This window comes from Triturus cristatus, chromosome 5_1, assembly GCF_964204655.1.
Source record: "Triturus cristatus chromosome 5_1, aTriCri1.1, whole genome shotgun sequence".
In the NCBI taxonomy this organism is placed as follows: Eukaryota; Metazoa; Chordata; class Amphibia; order Caudata; family Salamandridae; genus Triturus; species Triturus cristatus.
Genome location: NC_140587.1, coordinates 617,228,521 through 617,243,764, shown reverse-complemented (window position 1 = coordinate 617,243,764; position 15,244 = coordinate 617,228,521). Strand labels below are relative to the sequence as shown.

At 43.2% G+C, this 15,244-nt stretch overlaps 1 long non-coding RNA gene across 1 annotated transcript in view; it reads left to right on the top strand.

The window, feature by feature from the left end:
- Positions 1 to 12,519: 12,519 nt before the first annotated feature.
- The window catches only part of LOC146831282 (uncharacterized), a 133,221-nt gene continuing 130,496 nt past the window's right edge, over positions 12,520 to 15,244 (top strand). Inside the window, exon 1 of the long non-coding RNA XR_014961258.1 lies at positions 12,520 to 12,679. This is a non-coding gene — a long non-coding RNA (uncharacterized LOC146831282). The remainder of the gene's footprint in view (positions 12,680 to 15,244) is intronic.

The window sequence follows — 15,244 nt, the reverse complement described above, 5'->3', positions numbered from 1 at the left end:
GAAGGGAGCCGCGGGTCGAAAACGTTTGGGAACCACTGTGTTAAGGGTTCATCAGTGCTGTACTTATATACCAGATAACCGCAAGCTTATTAATGATTATATTGGTAATATTACTAACACTTCATTTGAGGTAAAAATTTCTTGAAGGGAAAGGATTGTGGGCGTCAGTTAGTAAGTAGTTCAGTTACACTGGAAAGGGGTCTGCAGAGGTTGGAGAGTGGTTTGACAGTATAGCTGGCAGCCTGTTTCGGAAGGTTGTAACAGCACTAATCATTGTTCTTCTTTGTATAATTGGTCTCATTCTTTTGTCTACATTTCTATAAGCAATTTGCATCAACAGGGTTTAAAGTTGTGGGTGTGAAAAGAAGGTGTCGAGAACATCTGCAAAGAAGAGGAATGAGATTGCGTTGGAGAACTTTAAAGCCTGTGCCTATGATGATATAAAGAGTTTGGAAGAATCGAGATGCAAGAAGCTGCAGATAATGGAAACTCTGTTGTAAATAAAAGAGTGAGAATTATGATGATGACTCATCATGAGGGGGGATTTGTAAGAGATATTTCTGATTAATAATGTTTGCTTACTGTCATAAATCTTTTGCATTAAAAACAAATACACTGGTCTTTAAAGAACCATGTTTTTCTAACATTGGTCAAACAAGGCTTAAACTAGGCCTGACTGCATCTTGAATTTCAAACCATGACTGTTTTCATTTCTCTCCCCCTACATGCAGCAAAAAATGCCGAAATGACATGCTTTAATATTATGTGTTGTTCTTGGTGAACTGGAGGTTTCCATCAAAATGTAACTGTTCAGGGTCCTTCCGGTCTCTACAGTGGGCCTATTCATTTGATAAGTTTGTCATTGTTTTGCGTGTTACTAGATTTGTACTTTCGCATCCGATGACAATTGGTCAAAAGAAGAATATTCATTTAGGGGGTTGGTGTCAGGATGGTGCAAGGTAATGGTGCATTATATTCTGTATTGGGAGTCACTGAGCCTATGTAAAATTCTGCTCACCTAATGCTGACTGTAATTTTTACTGTGTATTTTCCTATAAAAGAAGACTCATTTTGGAGGTGAGCCAGAGTTACTTGTCCTGACTCTTAGAAAGCAGACCCGTGTCAGTCTGCCTTGTGCTTAGAACTTAGATTAATTTGCTTGACTCTATGCTGTCTTTGGCTAAGCTTTATGCTAATTCCTTACATTGATTGAGCAACTATATTTTGCGTTCCGTAATTAACGTAAATCTTTAATAAACCTTCATGTATAGTTGACTCAAGAAAGCATATTTCTTTGAATATGTTGCCTTATCGGTAGTATCAACACACTTTAAGGTCACATGACCGCCTAATCACTGTCCACCCATGCTTTCAAGAGCCAGCCATTGTTTCCCGTCATCTGAAAGACTTAAAAAAGCAATGCCCACCCCAAAGTACCAGCACTCACCAGACACCTTTGTGGGCACCCTGTGGTGACGTGATCTCTTACTCACAGACTTGTGCTCCATTCTATGGCCAGTAACAGTTTCTTGCCAAGTGAAAGATTGACAAAAAAAAGTTGACCCTCCAGAACTTGTGTGTCTCAACTCCATTACAGACAACATAGGTCACTTGACATGCAGCTCATGGATGCTAGCTCTAATCAAGAGCCACCAACTATTTCCTACTCTTTATCCTTCAGCATCGCAGAGCGTCCCACCACTTGAACGTCCTCAGCAAAGGACATATGATGATAAGGTCTTCTCCTGGTGGGCTCGGGAAATGAGCTAGAACTCCTGCCTCTACTTCAGTCACATATTTGTACCCTAGGATGGCGATGGAGTAGCAAGTACCTGCATAATTGATACTTATTTAGGGTATACTTAGTTCTTAATTGATCATATGATATGAAGTGACTACCTGCCCAAATATCTGTCAGTTTGAAAATTCTTATTACATCCCAAGGCTTAGCTCCCTTCAGACTGGCCACCTGTTGAACTAAGTGTCATGTCCCGGTGGTGTTTCACTAATGCATATCTCATGCCGTTTAATCTCTTTTAGGGCCTGATGCCAGCTAAAAAGTGTAATTCTGGAGACTTCGGGGAATAGAAATGCTATAGCAATATCTCCAAGTTCATGTCTTAGAGGAGGTCACTCTCCATCTTGATAACTTGGCCATCTCGGTTGTGAAAAATCCAATCATATTAAAAGTTGTGACGTCCAATTACAGAGATCAATATCCAGCATTCCCAGTCCACCATCATACGGCCCTGCATACATTTAAGAAATGAAGCCTTTGGTTGGGCCTTTGCTCAGAGAAACCTTTCAAGAAGTGAGTGTATAACTGAGAAAAAGGTAGGAGGGAGTATGTGTGGGTAGGTTTGAAGTGTGTATATGTGTATCGGAGCAGTGTGGTAATTGTAAATAAGTATAAACAAATAATCCCTTGGCTATACAAGTAACAAAGAGCTCTACTTACATTAGAGTCATATATTTATGTGAATGTAATAATACAGCCCATGAAATAGACTCCCACATCACTTGTTGAGTTTTATGGTCATCATGGGATAATTTGGGTTTGTGCGAAATAAGCTTGATACATGCCCAGTAAATGGACAAATGTGAATTGTATCAATTTATAGTCTACACTTTGTAGTATGGTATTGGATAATGGATTATAAACTGTTTCATTTTATAGAATAATAGATACAAACTGAAAGTCAATTTGTTTTTGACGATTACAATGGTGTAAATATATGAAAACAGTACTGTATTTTTACACATATTTGTTTTATGCAGGGGGTTATACCACAGTGTTTTACAGAGAGACTTGCAAAAAATTACTTGTCTTGAAAAAGATTTAATATCAATAAAACCCATCGAAACGCGTCGACGCATCATACACATAATCCGTTGAAGTAATTGGATGTGTAGGTACTAAACGAAACAGTGTATCCAGGCCTAGTTATTAAATTGTTCCACTGGATATGTTTTGGAAATGACAAAGTATATTCTCTAATTTTCTCTTCTCTCTTTATGTTATGTAATGTATTGTTGCTTTATTGTACTATATGTGTGTGGTTTCTTTGAAGGTTTTTAAATAATTTTATATAAATTGGTGGTATATAGCATGAGTGAGGATTTTTATGAAATACTGTAAAATGTAAAAAGGTTTTTAATAAAAAGGAACTTTTGTGATAACTTTTGGGCATCATAATATAAACAAAACAAATGTGTTTCTTTGTCTGTGGGAGTCTATTTCATGGGCTGTATTATTGCATTCACATAAATATATGACTCTAATGTAAGTAGAGTTCTTTGTTACTTTTATATCCAAGGGATTATTTGTTTTTTACTTGTTAATAGTACCCTATTCCCTTGGCAGACGCAAGGGGTCCTTCTCTTTTCTTATATATTTCCAGTACAGCCCTCAGGGTTGGAGAGGTTATTTCTGGTCAGTAGTCCCTGCTGCTCAGGAGTTAATACTCAGTACTACAGGTGAACATTATGGATAATTTTAAAACCTTTGGATTCACCGAGGACCAGTTTAATAGGTTGATTAACCAAAATCCACGTAATGGGGGTACACCTTTAATCAACAATACCAGCCATGAGCAACTGGTAAAAATCTTAAATCTCAACAAAAAATTGATACATACGGAATTACATGCCGACTTTTTAATTGAATATTTAAAAGCGGGTGTGATCCCCATAGGGCTGCAAATTAGAAATGAGCAGGGCTGTTTATTGAAATTAAAACATTTTTAGAAGTTTGGACTCATATAGCCAACCGCTGTAGCAGAGATTGGCCAATTTTAATTATCGAGACAGCCCAAGAAATAATGATTATTGAGAGGAAGCAAATTGATGAGTTAGAGACTCTATTTAGACAAAATACAGCATTTGAGGATGCAAAGAATAAAATAGAGGAATTAGAACTAGAATCAAATGGGTATCGAGAATATCTTACCAACAAAAAGACCAAAAAATTAAGAAAGGATGTTGAGAAATTTAGCGCGGAGGTGGTATATCCACTCCTTGGTAAAGAATATTATAACGTAAAAAGAGATCAGAGGTGGGAAAAGACCCAATTTCAGAGACCAATCTACTCTAGAGGTGGAAACAAAAGAATACCATTCTCTGAAACATCTGGCTCTAGTAGTGAGGAAGAACAGGTTACTGAACAGCCAGATCGGGACCCAATTTTGAGCGTGAGCCTTTTTTTAGGTGGACGCCAAAACCGGGGACAGAGAGGCTACAGGAACCACAACAGGGAAGAACAAATAAGGAACCATCCACCTCAAAATTACCCTGCACAAGATTACCTCAAAACCAGGAACCAACGCTATTTGAGATAGACGAATTTCCAATTATTAATCTGTCCCAAAAAGTTCTGACTGTAGATGAGCAGGAGGTCTTACGGAAAGGTTTTAGTTTTACTCCAACCGCCCCCCCAATACATTTGAATTGGAAAAAGATTTGAGGAGTTTTTTTAGGAGAGTAAAACTCAATAGGTTTTTTGAAGACAGAGTATATGAACCCGCACTGAATGTTTCAGGATTTAAATGAATTAAATGTATATTTGGCCGATAACAGTAGTGTTGAGGTACAAGGATTTCTGGGCTCACAGAACGCAGCTGAGATTAATTTACAGGGCAGTTTAACTGATTCTTCACCTTCTACACATGAAAATGAGGACCTACTAGAAACAGTAACTTAGCTTTACAACCGCCCTGCTGATGTCAATCGCCCCCCTATGTAATATCGTTTCATGGAACATTGCTGGGACTCGTTCTAAGTTACACACTCAACTGTAGTGGGAAATTATCCTACAATTCGAGGTCCTATGCTTTCAGGAGACATGGTCTAAGGAAGCGATTCACCTGAATAGGTATAGGACCTACCACACCCCAGCAGTTAATGTTCAGAGCGGTAGGGCTAAGGGAGGTCTATACACGTACATATCAAGCAACATGAATATAAAGGACATCACAATGCTTGCCAATGATGATTACTACCACCTAGTTAGACTGGATCTCGATAAATCATCTTTCTTAGTTTTGGTTATCTTCTATAATAATATTCCCCCTGGGAAAGTGGGCACCGTTGTAAGAAACATGTCAAAAGTATTGAGATCAGTGGGTAAAACCAAGAGTAAAGATGTAACACTTATATTGGCTGGGGATTTCAACTGTACGCTATGTGAGAATGCTGGGGATAACCTGTGCGGAGCTTTAAGAGAAGAAGGAGTATGTTCATCGCATTTTAGACATACTGCTCAGGGGGAACAGCGAAATGAACTTATCCTTAGTTTTGATCTGGGATTTACTAACGATCTATTCCCAACACCAGCTCCAGTGCCATGGACATTCAGTGGTAGGGGCCTTTGCTCCACTATTGATTATATCTTAATATCAAATAACTATGCTCATAGTTTACATTCTTTTCACGTTTCAAAGAACTCACTTAGCGACCACTTTCCCCTTTGTCTGGCTATTACGTTACCCTCTAGTAAAACTCCTAGATCCATCACCAATAACAATTGGCTGTTAGGAACAATATCCATTGGTAGTACCAATGGGTATTCCCTTCGCTGGGCCATGGTAGATCAAGCTGCCCTGAATCAAACAGTGGTGGATAAATGTAAATCACATATAGAAACATGCCTGACCGAAACAGCGCCCACTGATAACATTTTAGCCTCCTTTATGGCAATAACCACCGTGATAAGAGAGTCTCTTATTAGGCGCAAAAAGAGTAATAGACTTCAGAACGGGTGGTTTGACTCTAGGTGCACCCAAGCTTACTCTCAGCTAAAAAAAGAGCTTCACAAAACCCCGAGAAACACGCTAGAAATAAGGTTAGCTAGAGGGGCATACAAACAAGCAATAAGGGACAGAAAAACATATTGAAGAAGGAGATATGGGAGGCACTACGTGCAGCCTTAATAGCCAGAGATAGTGTGGCATTTTGGAAGGTAATTAGGGCTCCTTTTCTAACTAGCGAAAACGGCCCGTCAATTGAGATAGCCATAACAGAGGAACAGTGGATTGGGCATTTTGCTCAAGTATATAAGGGCGAGGGAAACACTGAAACGGTGGACATCCAAGCCCATGAGGCCCAGGGCTTAAATTATCCCGCAAACCATAAGGAACTATTGTTCACCTTAGAGGAAGTGGAGCGGGCCCTAAATGCAAGCCAAGGCGGCAAAGCGCCTGGGCCCGATGGGGTACCTGTAGACATGTTTAAATCAAACATCTCTCTGTGGGGGCCTCTACTGGTACAGGTGCTTAACGCCAGTTGTAGCACCGATTTTCTACCTTCCTGGGTAGAGTCTACTATCGTGCCCATTTTTAAGAAGGGGGACAGACAAAATCCAGGATGTTACAGACCAATCTCTCTGTTGGATGCTATAACAAAGGTAGTGGGGAGAATTTTCCTGGAACGGCTTCAGGACTGGGCAGATGAGAATTCTGTCCTGTCTGACATACAATATGGCTTTCGGACTGGTGTGGGGACTGTAGAGCAGGGAATAAGCCTCTCTCTCCTGGTGGGGAAGTACACTAGAGCTAAAAAAGGGAATTTCTTCTTAGCTTTTGTGGTTCTCACAGCCGCATTTGACTGTGTGCGCCACATTAAACTATGGTCAATATTAGAAGGTATGGGGGTTGATGTAAATATTATTTATTTTCTTAAACATTTTTACAGTGATGTCAAGGCCCGCGTATGCTGCGGTCTGAAGGGCAAACATTCGGCTGCTTTTCCGATTAGGAGCGGTGTTAGGCAGGGCTGTGTTCTGGTCCCGTTCCTTTTTAACTTGTATCTAAACGGATTGGGGGATGCTCTTCTTAAAGACAACCAAGACTTCCCCCTAGTAGCCGGCCGTTCTATTCCGGCCCTCTTGTACGCAGACGACGCAGTGTTGATGTCTCGTACAAAAGTAGGCCTACAGCGCGTTCTGGACAGTTTCCCTTTTTATGAAAGACCTAGGTTTAAGGGTAAACTCTTCCAAAACTTTTATTATGCGCTGTGGCATAGGTATAAAGAAACACAAAGATATGTATGTGGCAGGACAAAAGATCGGGGTTACAAAGAACTTTTCATATCTTTTCGCCCATAATGATTCATGGGTACAAGCAACCGCAGCAAAGAAATTGGCGCTTCTACGAACGACCTCTGCTCTTATTGCCCTTGCAAGAAAACTAGGCAAAAAAACACAGAGGAGTTTATCAAAATCTACAAGGCTAAGTGTGTCTCATCAGCAGTGTACGGGTGCGGGTTTGGGGGTTTGCTAATCCGCTTCCAATCCAGAGAGTAGAGAATTCCTTCCTAAAATATATCCTATCGGTCCAGAGCAGTACCTCAGCATGCATATGTCACGCTGAGCATGCATATGTCACTCTGATCTAATTAGGCTCGAGCCCGTGCTGTTATGGCACAGGCTCTGGACTAAAGAAGAGGCCAAATTGAACAGAGATATCCTTTCAGATATTCTGAAACTGGAAGGTGCAATGAGGATTCCATGGCTAAAATATGTCCATAATTTCTTAAAAGATCTTGGTCATTTAGCTTACTTCACTAATCTTACTACCATCAGGGCAATAACAAGGAAGGAACTAAGACAAGAGGGTATTGTGTTTCTGGACACCATTAGAATGTCATCCGAGATCTTAAAATCCACAGTCCTGCGTAATCAGACGGTTTTAACTACTTTTAACATTCAAACCTACCTAACCTTTGTTCCTAGTGCCCATGATAGATTTTTACTAACTCGTTTTAGGCTGGGGGTCCTTCACAGACTAGTTACCTTCCCTACAAGGAATGACTGGTCTTAAGACCTCCAACTATGCCCTTGCGATAATACTTCCCCACAATCCACGATACACGTTACTTTTTTCTGTAGGTATAATTCTGTTCCCAGGAGCTCGCTCCTGGTACCTATTCTGAAACAGTACGGGTTACGCCAATCCCGTCTTGCTTTCCTGGCTCTACAATACTTAGATAATGAGCATAGTCTTTTCAGGACAACAATCTTCCGTAAAAAGGTTTTGAGCCTAAGGAACAAATGTGCACCTAATTGTTTTAATGAGATACGGGCTTCTTCCCAACCAATTGAATGAAGGCTTTGTAAATTTAATATTCTTTTTTAACCTAGTGTATGAAAATATTTATGTAATTCTTATGCGAACTATGTCTGTATGAATTGTTTGAATGTTTTTAAACTTTGAGCTTTTATGATTGTTTGTTTAACCAACCGAATAAAGCCTTCTTTGACTTGACTTGTAGGCTGTAGCAGCATGTATTTAATCTGCACGGCTCATAGTTTGCTTTTGACCATCGCAAATGACTTTCTTTGCTGCATGGTATGTGTAGTCTGGGAACATCATGAGGATTCAAGATTAATATCAGTTTTGCTGTGCACGGTTCTCAAAATAGTGTATAAATAAGTTAGTAGTCTGAGCATTATGGTACAAGGGGGCATTCCGGAAGGAGAACTTTTTTGCCATGGCCAGATTGGCCCTCTTAATCACAAAACATGCTGACAGGTCGTCCCCATGAACCACGGTTCTACCCCAGTCAGAGAAGAATTGTTTGGGATGTTGACGATTCAACCCCTTTGAAATTCCCATCAGCAGAAGTTTATATTTTCTGGATATACCCGCTGCGTCTTCAGAGCACCTCTCCAAATGCACCATTTCTCATGCAGTCAGGTGAGATAAGTCCCGAGGGTCTTTAAATGTAGACACGCAACCGCTGCCTCAGTCATTTGCTCCGCTGCCTTGCGCAGCTCCAGGGGGATGAGGTGCATCTCCACGCCATCCCAGTCTATTCTCTCCTCAGCACCAGTCAAGATTCACAGATTGACTGCGGAGCGGTAGTTGGAGATACTAAGTCCCTGAAGAGTGTGGCCGACTCGGTATCCACACCCGCTGGGTACACAAGTAGCAGGCCTGTTGAATTTGCCGATTCTGCCTGTGAGGCATCTGGGCACCTTTTCTTCAGCCTTCACCATGGTGATTTGCATGATTAGTTCTCGGATCAGTTACTGGGACCAGAGCGCCTCAAATCTGAATGCACTGCATGAGAGTTTTAATTGGGCCTTCCCTACTCCAGACATGGGCAGTCATCAGCCCGTCCGACAGTCTAACATGCCATATCTCTAATGATATGCTAACTGACCTAGGAAAAGTGATGATGAGCACGGGGGGATATAGGGGGTGTTCCTTGTGCTCTGTATTCCTTCCCCCTTCTCTGCTATAGTACCCCCTCCACTGGGCCACACTCAAAGGGACACTATGATCTAATGTGTCGAGTAGCGCCCACCTAATTATCTGTCTTGGTAATGGTAAGCAAGGCACATATCTCTTGTTATTTTCATGCTGCAGCCTGGTACATTTACAGGAGAGGCCACCACCACGGCAACAGACAATTGGTCCGGCAGTGTGTGCCATCCAATACTGCAGGAAACATGTCCGTTATGGCACATGATTCTTTTCAATACTGTGGGCTGCACCCCGTGCCTCCTAGGGTCCCAACTGCACACCAGGAAATTCAAGCAGCGGCCCTCGCCCTCCACAGCAGCCCTATCCGCTGTGGCTGCCTGCCAGCACAGTCTGGTCCCCTCAATATGTGGAGCCGGACAGGCAGGCTGCACTGGGTCTGAACTTTTGTCCTCCCACCAGAGAACCAGATCCTCCCCTCTCTGAGGGAGGAGATTATGTGCCCCTAACTCACCCAGAGTCCCTCTTCATCTTCAGCAGTCGTGTCAGGCATCACCCATGCCACCGCAGGCCATGCTTTACTATTGAGGGTTCGTAGGGGCATGCGCAGTTGCTACCAGATGTTTTTAGGCATGGGCAAAGTGGGCTCTGGCCCAGGGCCCCCACCTTTCTGGCAGCCACATTATTAAGCTATCAGGACAGTCCCAGACAGTGGCATAACACAAAAATAATTGCCCCCCCTGCACAATATGAAAAGGGGCACCCAGGTCTCCAATATCTCATAAATATTCAAAGGCTTTCACTGAATGGAGGCGCCTTGAAGAACTGGGGTCCCTTTAATGTTTACGAGCCAACGAAGAGGGTTGTCAATGATCAGACCATAGTTGCTGGGGATGTGAATGAGCTGAAAATGGATAATAAATTCTGAGTTGTACTGATCATGAGGCCCCAAATTATGTTTGGCCAGGGGCCCCCAAATCCTTAGGATGTCCCTGGCTACTACGCAGACCCACCATGGCTCCTACTCACTTTCTCTCTGGGGTTGTGCAACACGGGTGCTTTGGGTTTCCAGTTGCATGATTTACAGGGCCCGGCCTCAGCCTCACCAAGCTGCAGCTGCCATCTTCTGCAATTCTGAGCTTTTCATCTACAAGTCTAGGATTTCAGGTGTGTTAGCTTAGCTAGTGGAGTGCAAATAAAACAAGGCTACAATGCCCAGCATGAATTAGGCTATCACACAAAAGTTCAGGATCGGAAACAGTGTCAGTAGGGACCTGGAGAGAGGTGGTCACCCTGTGGTAGAATCGCAAGCCCCCTCAATACCAAAAATTATCGTTGGCAACCGCAATTCCTAATAATCTTCAGCAGACGAGTCCATTCAATCAATTCCTCTCTGAAGGCTCACTAAATAACACTAAGTCCTTCTATAAGCACTTTTTGTATCCTAGTTTAGGAATCTACAGATAGATGAACACACCAACACTGATGTCTTACTAATCTATTCTTTACTACTGAAAACCCTCTCTGTTAGTGCTGTTCCTCTACTTCTGTGGGAGCTTGTCTCCACCCGTACTCCCCCTGTTCTCCTCTATCCTGGAATTCCCTCCTCTTCCCCACGCTTCCTGCCCGGTCTTAGGGCAGAACGCAGTGACAGTGTCCTGGTTGTGGACCTGCAAGGCCCTATTGTCTCCAGGGCACAGCACTCACATGGCAATCCCCCTCGATCTGATGTTATTGTCAAAACAGTCACTCAGGCCCCAACCACCACTGGCCAATCTCCCTCCAACCACACCATCATATACATATCAGCCACCATCTCCCACCCTGACTTTTTTAGAGACTGGTTACTTTTTTATTCCATGCATGTATGTAAAAAAAACACATCCTTCGACAGAGATTGTGGGAAGAATTTTTAACAAACGCAGATGGCAACTCAGGAGGTCTTTTAACATGCAAGACTGTTTGATAGCAGGAATCCATACATTCTTATGATAAATACCCTAGAATTAGTGGGATATCTATGGTCATTTGAGACAGTTGGTGCCTCATGTAATTCACTGGCTCCCTGTGACCTAACAGATACAATTGAAGACCCTCATGTTACCCTAAACAGCACGTACAGTTACACTCCAGAGTATCTAAAGCAGCGTGTGCACCAATACCAACCTGCAGGAGCTTTAAAACCCTCCTATGAGAAGTTCCTACTTTCACCTAGGAGCGAACTAGGGGCCAGATGTACGACCCTACCAATTTGCGAGTCACAAATGGTGTCGTTTTGCGACCCGCAATTTGAGACTCTCAAATTGGAATGTACAACAGTGTCTCAGACACTGCTTGCGATTGCTAATGGGGTCCCAAATTGCATGCCTCATTAATATTCATGAGCAGGTGCAACTTGCGACCCCATTAGGAATGGCTACCACTCCCAGGGATGGTGGCCTGCTGGGGTCAGCAGACCACCATGTCTGTAACTGCTTTATTTAATAAATCATTTTTTTTATTTTTTTTAAATGCAGCATTTTTCGAATCCATTCACAAAGGGGAAGGGGTCCTGTGGGGACCCCTTTCTGTTTGCGAGTGGCTTACCACCTATGTGAAGTAGGTGGTAAACTGCGAGTGTTTTGCGCCCTCAAATGCGGTTGCAAAATAATGGTACATTCCATTGTGACTCGCTATTAGGTAGGGACGCCCCTTCCTAGCAGCGAGAGTCACAACCGCTATTTTGCGACTCCCAAAATATTGTTTGTACATGCCAGGACCCTTTTTTGAGGTCGCAGACGGGCTGATTTCCCGTTTGCGACAGCAAAAAACGGTCGTACATCTGGCCCTAAATAAGCAATGGCAAAGCCTATAGGTCCTACCTTTTGTCTTTGCCAGTGCTTTTAGCCAGTGCAGATAAACACGATTTGAACATGCACAGACGTCAGGACACATGCACGCGAATGCATCATGGCGCCACAGCGGCCCAGCACGATGACATATGTGTATGCATATATCTATCACCACACATGCAAGGATGCACCATAATTCAGCCACCATGCTAAGTTTTTTTTTAACCGCGCCAAGATGGCAGCTGCCAGTGTCTGATCACTAAATAAATAACATTTTGATTTATACACAAAGGTACATTTCCAATAATTAATGGCCAGGAAGCAAGTGGTAGCTGCTGGGCCCTTTCAAAAATAGACAGAATTTTACACAAAATAATTTTTAAGTACCAGGTTCTCGCCCTTATGAATGTGATCACATGAACAAATGACTGGTATTGTTCTCTGAGAAAGATAGCTGCCATACCTGCAACGTCGCTGCCTGGAGATGTTCCGCTGATGCTTGACTACGTAGTTTCAGGGATATCACAGCTTCCGGGGTCACAGAGGTCGAGAGGTCCACTCCAGTCAGCACACTCAACGGGCCCACGGGAGCAGGTGCTCATTGCTGCCTTGTGAGCACCCGATTCTCCTCGGTTTCCAGGAAATCAGGTAAACAAGATCCCTTGGAAGCGCTACATATTCTTTTTACCCCTTCACAACACACTCAAGGCGCTAAGGGCCGTCCGTATGACGCACCACGTGACTATCCCTGAGTAATAGTACATACATGGATTACATTTGCCTTAGATGTGCTTTAATATGGCGATGTTTACCATGGGCTCCTTGACCCCTGGCCGGTTGAGGTGGTGAGGAATCTGGGAATACTGTTTGAATCCTATGGGAAGCGCACCTATCAGTGGCCGCAACATTGGATTGGTGAGTGCTGAAGACAGGTTATTTTTTTTCTTAATGTTGAATCATTCAACTTAAATGCGCAATTCTGCGTCAGAACCAGTGTTTGCAAGTACTGACTTTTGCAATGCATACCACGTGGACCCCTCTAAACAAACTCTAACATTGCAGCGAAGTTTCCTAGGTCCCTGCATGACTAGTTAACACAGTCCCGCTTTTTTTTCTTAGAAAGCTGGGACTTGTGGTCTTCGTTAACCAAGTATAAAACCAGAACAACAAGGCCCAGAATTCTACTGAAATCCGGGACCTGCCGAGCTAGACACTGATGGACCTGGGGAACCTGACAGCTATGCCAAACAAATGTAAAACATCAGAGCTGACAAGTTTACCAGATCCATGCAGTCCAGGATTTTTTCCTTTGAATTCTTGGACTTGCATTACTGCTGATATAATGGAATGAACAAGACTACAAGTCCTAGAATGCACAGAAAAAACCTGGACTGGAGCAACACCGCATGCATGGACTTGGGAATCTTGGCAGAGCTGAAACATTAAAAATAGATCAGTTAGAGCAGTAAGCAGACAGACAGCCACATAACAGCCAAAAGGCCACATGTTGTGAATGACAACTTCAAGCCGTCCTGGCTTTGTAGCCAACACTTTCGATTCTGGGATTAATACACCGATGTGTGTCAAATTACAAGCAGAACTACTAGTCCCAGAATGCAATACGCCGCCAGACATAAAGCGAGGGGATTAGATGGGTGTTTAATATGACATGGGGCGACTTGAGAGCTTGGAACACAGAGGACAGTTTAATTCTGGTCTCTGCATCGCATTCAGAAACAAGACGAGTTCAAGATCCTGGCAACAACCTCATGTTTAACTGTGGAACATTAACTGTTTATTTGTAGAGCGCAAAAAAAAATATCTCCCTGTTTAACTCTTTGTTTAACGCTTTGTCTCGCAGGTGCCCTGGTAGGCACTGCGCGCGTTCATATGATCCGTTCAATATCATCTCACGCGGGTCAAGAAAGAACATTCTAGCTTGCAATCAAAGTTTACTTGATAGACAGTCGTACTGACACTCCTCAGTGTTTGCTCAGTCAAGCGCTCGGAAGCAGTTGGTACTGCATGTGGCGTTTTACAAAGGCAAAGTAACATAACACAACAGGAAGAGCAGTTGGCACGCTGCTTGGACCATTCAAAGACGTTAATTCTCTTGAAAAACAAAAAAGTTAGTGTGCTCCAATAAGTTCATTCCACATGTGTTTTGTTAACAGAACTAATTCAAAATAACAACTGCGCACTGAGCGCGCGTGAATGCATGCGTGCGTTGGAAAGTGAAAATGTCACACCACAGCTGAAGTATAATTCTGAGCATCTGTTCAGAAAAAGAGACCCAAAGAGAGAGAGAGAACATACATGGGATGTTGAAACTGCAACAGGGACACAGCTATCAATAGTGCAGCAAGTGTGGTGTCACAGGCAGAGGCGCAACTAGAGCCACATTTCGGGGGGGGGGGCTAAGCAAAAATTTCGGGGGGGGCTGAATCTTTAAACAGTAGGCAGAGTGGCGCTGATTTCGGGGGTGGGGGGGCTGAATCTAGGCAGAGTGGAGCTGCAGGGGCTCTTAGAAGGGGTGAAACAACAGCAAGGCCTCATTAACATGCAAATGGTCTTTTTAAAGACCTGTGAAGTGCTCGGGTGCGGCTTTGTGTGCGCCCGGAAGCTGTCTCATCCCGGGCTGGCACACACGAGGGGGGGGGGGGGGCTGAAACCCTTTGAGTCCAATGGGTGTTGTGCGCCTGGTCACAGGGGCCTGAAGGGGCCGGGTTCTCTTTTTCCATTGACTCTAGAACCCTCGGTTGATGGACCGTTGGTGTCTGCCTGGAAGCGTGGAGGGGAGATATCACTTTTCACATCTGGTTCAGAAATACAATGATTCACGACTCCGATGAATCACAGACTCCAGGTTCTAGGTTAGTGGGTTTATTAGAAAGCCAAAAATAACTGGACATACAAGCACCTCAAGACGAGGTTGTAGCAATACATCCGAACTAATACAAGCCCAAAACTACGAGCAAAGTTAAAGCATTGGAGCATATAAAGTATAACGAATTCCAACACCAGAACACAGGCAATAAGTTCCCCACGTCTGGTTCAGACTTCATTGGGGCTTCGTAAGTGAAAAGCATTAGTCTGTTCCTATTCTACCACTAATGTGACATCCCTACTAGCATTTTCCAGACAAGTCATGAAAAGGTGTCAGCGAAGGAAGAGTTCCTAAGAAGTACACTCACGTTGTATGGGTCAAGTAGC